Source organism: Rutidosis leptorrhynchoides, unplaced genomic scaffold (genome assembly GCF_046630445.1).
Source record: "Rutidosis leptorrhynchoides isolate AG116_Rl617_1_P2 unplaced genomic scaffold, CSIRO_AGI_Rlap_v1 contig279, whole genome shotgun sequence".
Classification (NCBI taxonomy): domain Eukaryota; kingdom Viridiplantae; phylum Streptophyta; class Magnoliopsida; order Asterales; family Asteraceae; genus Rutidosis; species Rutidosis leptorrhynchoides.
In genome coordinates, this window is record NW_027266524.1 from 23622 (window position 1) to 29621 (window position 6000).

Consider the following 6000-nt stretch of genomic DNA (forward strand, 5'->3'; position numbering starts at 1 on the left):
TATATTTTTACAAATTCAAGATAAGAGTAAAAATCCTCGAGCGAATTTCATTGATTCCTAGGCTACCAACAAAAGCACGAAAAAGTTCCCAACGGAGTGTTTGCCACTGATAGTGCCAGAGTCTTGATATCCTTGCCATTTCATTTTGACGCAATAGATGTAATAATAAGTATATCAATTTCATATAACAAATTGAATATATCTTATAGCGATAGAGAGATTTTTTCAATTTGTTTTAATTGTAATTTAATTATAAATTTTGTTGTCAAATCAACATCCGACATATAGTTTTTTATTGATCAATAGTAATTTGACATATGTATTTTAAAACTTTGAGTAGAATTAGGTTGTTTTAAGTTATAATTTTAAATCAATAATTTTATTTTTTACCTATTCTAATTAGAAAATCAAAATACAATAAAAACATAATAATTTCTAATAAAATTCTACCAATTAACAATTTTATTCCTAATCAAATTCCTATCTATTATTTAAAAAATTATTCCTAATAAAATTATAATAAACTATATATTTTTTTTAATTTTATTATTAAGCAATCTTTCCTAATAAAAATCCATTATATCTTTTTCTCAATACTAAATAAAAAGGGCACATATTTTTTTTCTAATTTTTTATTAAATTATTATTCTTAATAAAAATCGGTTATATTTTTTTCCTATTCTTAATTAAAATGGGCATATCTTATTTTTCAAACAATAGGAATAACTAAATTGATTAGATGTAATTATAAATTTTATTATGAAATCAAATTTTGATATGTAATTTTTATTTTTTACTATGTTTATTAATTTTGAAAATAAAATAAATTTTTAATTCTAATAAGACTGTAGATTTTAAAATAAAATCATAATATTTATAATTGATATAAAGTTAAAATAATTCTCTTTTCGTATAATATTTGACATAAATTTAATAATATTTAATATAAATAATTATATAAATTATTATATAATATATTTAAATTATTAATTTTTAAAGGTAAAAACTTTCCGTCCAACGGATAAACTCACGGACTTGTGAGGACAAACACAATTGGTATTGAAAAATCACATGGCATTTATAATATTTGTATTCTTTATAATTTATGTAAAATCTTATAGACAATAAGAATAAATATTTCAATTACAAATTTATATTTTCAACTTTCTAATTAAACATTTATTCTTAATAAAAATTTATATACATTTTATTTATCTATTCTCATCGGTAAATCTATTAAAACAAAGATTTTAAAATTGGAGCATTGTAAAGACTCCACTCAATTAATTATAATTTTTTTTTTAATTAAAAATAATTTAATTTCCTAGATAATCAAAAATTTAAATTAATATTTAAATTTATTGATGCCATGCATTTTCTAATAGGCAATCAACATTTTAGAAATGAAACAAAATAGTAAAACTGACTCACGAAAGGTTGTTTCTCATGAAAAGAATAGACACCATTTTTTTTTTCTTTTTTCGAGATTGAATAGACACCATTTGAATATTATAATTACACCCCTTCATTATCACTCTCTATAATTAGCCCTTTTAATAATTTAATAATCAGTCTTTCTTAAAAATTATTATCAGGACTGATTCTGTGATTGAAGTATAGAACACTTAGTCTTGGCATGGTGCACTGCATGGCGTCGACCAAGTGTACGGTTTATCGATGTTTTGGATGGAAGAGGAAATAAAATTATAAAAACAACTTATTTGATGTTTATTCTGGTTCTTTTGAATTACGCTTCCGATTCGCAAGCAAACAAGAAGAAATTATGTCAAAAGAGGTCACAAAATCAACATGAATGGTATGTATGTTTTAAGAATTTACTTGCATGTCAAATATTTTATGCGAAGAAAAATTATACTTTTTTTTTGTGTCATTAAATATCATGACAATAAATAAAAAATACTCAATATATAATTGCCGCAAATAATTTATATGAAAGAAAGTCGAAATAAAACTCATTAAGAATATATTCATATCCTAATTTTTTAGATGTTAAGAAAACAAAGATATTTTTTAGATGTTAAGAAAATAATAAACTCCATCCGATTTTCTTGATTCAATTCGTTTATTTTATATTTTCATCATGCGAGAACTTGCTCATTTTTGACTATATCAAATCTATCTACAACGTTTAAGTTAAAGATTTCAATTTCATTATCAATTCATACCTTTGCATCAATCACTAATCATTATCATTACACTAAAATTTATGAGGAATGTCATTAATTGACAACATTAAATTCAGTCTACGTTAAAATCATTTCTTAACGAAATTTCATTAAATTAATTATCACTAAAATTCGGGACAATGCCCGCATAATTATTCTAGTTATTAATTAAAATCGACATGAATTTGTTCTAATTATAAATTTTATTATCAAATCTAAATTCAACATATAATTTTTATTGGCGAATGAATTATTATTAAAATAAGAAAAAAAATTACAATTAATTTGTTATATAATTAAAATTTATCAATATTGTTATTTATTTTTCATCTTTTTAGTCTAATTCTTCAAATACAAATAATTTTTTTAACACCTATTATTATTACAAATGATTAACTACATTTTTTAAAATCTTGATTTTCCGTACGATGAACGGACGATAGCGACTTGTCATGGACAAAGGTGAATAATATATGTGAAAACCTTATCAAATAAAAGGACTTCAATCGCAGCCACTGTATTTGCAACACTCGCTCACTCGCGTTAAGTAGGGGAGGAATATTGTAATTGGACCTACCCACTTTTCTCTTTGATTCGGATCATAATTTCTCAAAATGGGTTGATTGATTCTGGAACGGATTCGGATCAGGCGTGAGATCGATGGAATCACTCCAAACATCAATCTTTTTGTTTGTGGTTAATCTTGTAGGAATATTTTGTCGTCGGACAATAATGGAAATGGTTTCATATTTTTAAATCAATATTCATCACGTGCTATATGAAAATCATGCAGAAAATATTATATACTTCCGTCGAGACTTAAAGAAAGATTTCGTTCCTCTCGGATGATAACGGGTTGTGATGAGGCTCCAAGAATAAATAAATTGCTGGAAATAATTTGTATGGATTAATATTGTGGCACCCTCTCATGATTTCTCTCTAAAGAGGAGAGATCACTGAGGATGTTAGGAGTTTCGTTTTTAATACTTATTGATTTAACAAATAAATCTTTATTCGAGTTTTATATCTTCCAAAATATATTAAAACATAATTAAGTATATATAAGTTCATAATAATAACAGTCAGATTAAGTCTAAGACACATTTCGGCACAAGTGCCGCCCAAATGAGTTATTTATTGAAGATAAATACTATGCTCTGCTCGAGGCTGTGGAGTAATCTACCTCGGTCTCCATAAGAGATCTTATTCTACAAGTCCATGCTGAACTTTCCAACTATTCGTTACCTCTAAAAATTTAATTCAACGTTTATGAGATATAAAATCCCGTGAGTAGGCCGTTAATTATAGGAGGGTTTTTCCCTCCCTTATATATATTCTAGATTCTACCCATGGTAACAATTTGAAAATATTATCATGTAATGCATTCCCTAAAATATTACCTGGTCGACTAGGCGAGTCGATGATTTTAATATCAAATAATTTTATGTATCTAAAATCAAAATCAACTTTCAATCAATTCAGACGATCATAAATTTTTATTATATGGTAACCACTTTATCCTACTTTTCGAACTTTTATCGATTACTGATAAAGTCTAGTGTCCTTAGCTAGAACAACTACCTTTACTACTCCTCAACCAGGCTCTGGTTGAACTTCTGAACTACGGCCCGTAGACCCTCCGCTCATGACAACCCTTCTAGGCATTCCTTAGAACCAGCGTAGATTTCTATCGTGAGTTCCGTCGAACTCAAGAATCGATTTATGTATTTATCCAAGTTTCCCACATGTGGTTACATATAATAGTAATTTATTATAAATCTTTACGGATATTTATCCGCTTCATTTATTTAGAATTATTTCCAGATATTTTCTCCCAATTTATATATATATGATTATTTATTATATAGTGCATAATATTTTTTCCAAAATATATACATATATATAAATATCAATTTATTTCCCAATTCGTATACATATATATATAATACAACCAATCCTAGGAAGCTATTCTATATATTATATACAAACAATATGCATGAAATACATAATAAAAATATATACGCCTTCTATAATTAAAATTCTACTCACCGTAATGAAGACCGATATTTGCTAATCGATATTAGCTACTTCCCCAATGTCACCTGTAGTTTCGTTACCAACTAGACGATATATAAAAATCATTACTTTCAAATTTTAGGATAAATGAAATGTCTTGTTGTTCTTCTTTATTTGACTTGATCTTTAACTCATATTAGTGTTTACTACGAATTAAACCGTACACGTCACACTCGTCGTAATAACTCTAAGTTACTTTTAAAACATTTTATTTACTCAATTCTAAATAAATCTTTATTTTTAAGCTATTTCTTTAATTATATTTTATAATCAATTTTTCCTTAATCCAATTATAGAATTAAATATTTTTATAACATAAAAATATTTAGGAAATTTGTACAATATTCCTAATCATTTAAATAATATACTTTCTTTTTTCCATAATTTTCTAAACTGATTTACTACCCCAAATAACTTTTAAAATAATTAAATTACATTAAAAATATATCCTTTAACTCCAATTTAACGAAAAATCGAAATAAATTAGATCTGTTATCTTTAAATTCCAATTTTCACATATTATGTTCAAAATAAGATAATTAACCTACTGTAAAAATTTGGTAGGTTCGGGTCGAGTAAAAGTGATTTTATTTGATTCGGAAGATAAAAAATATTACTTGGTTTCAATTTAGTGTCGGAATAACAATCAAGTTCGGGATCTTGAAATAACCAGTATAGCCTTTGACTCAAAACAGACGCGTTGGTAATTCTGTAGATTTTAAAAACATGGAGCTGTATAAAAGTCATTTAATATAACAACTGGTTATAAGAATCAGACCAAACCGGTGCAGATTGAAACGAACTGAAAGGAACCGATTTTAATACTGGGAAAAGAAAGTTTAACCTTTGCTAAAATTTTGACTGAATAAAACACGTTGGTAATTTTGTAAATATTTTAAAAACATAAGGTAATGTAGTCTTTTACTATATTGAACCAATTTTTATCTCCTGCTATATAAATGATTGAACCAAATCGGTTCAATCATTACACCTTCATCTTCAACCTTGCGACAACGATCTCTCTCTACCTCTCTCTCTGTCGTTCGTCGACTTCGCCAGAGACGATCGCCTCCGGCCAAAATCTTGACTGTTTACGGTAGTATTCATCATGGAAATCACGAATATGAGGTTAGTTTTTTCTAATTTTACTATGTTTTCCTTTCATTTGAAAATTAGGTTACGGGTCGAATTTTTATTAACGTCGAATTAAGCTCTCATATACAACTATGTTATACTATGATCACTGGGGACTAATAATATGTTGAAAAAGATTCAATTTGTGTGCAGGGAGTGGTCGGATTTTACTTCCAAAGATTTCGACCACCAGTTCCGGCGACGGCTTCTGCTCAGAACGACTCGTCGGCGTCCCACTATGTCTCTGGACCTTCAACTCGGACAAAATTCGGTTGACTTAATGACTACCGACACTCAACTCGGTCGTGACTCAGTTCGAAATTGTTGCCGAATTGAAAAGGTTCGATCAGTTCTGGATTCTGCGTCACTTCCTCTTAAACATCTTGAAATTTGGTTCGTTTCTAGGCAACTCGAATTTTTTTGACAGTAAATTGTTTACGATTTTGTAAATTTTAACAGTTATAACTTTCCGTAAGCTTGTTATAGAAGAATTTTGGACTGAAATTTATTATAATTGGAACTGATAAAATAAACTAAATTGAATGATTGTCTTGGCTGTGATTGTTTGAAGAATGAGAATGGAATTTGTTGCTAAGCTATTAAA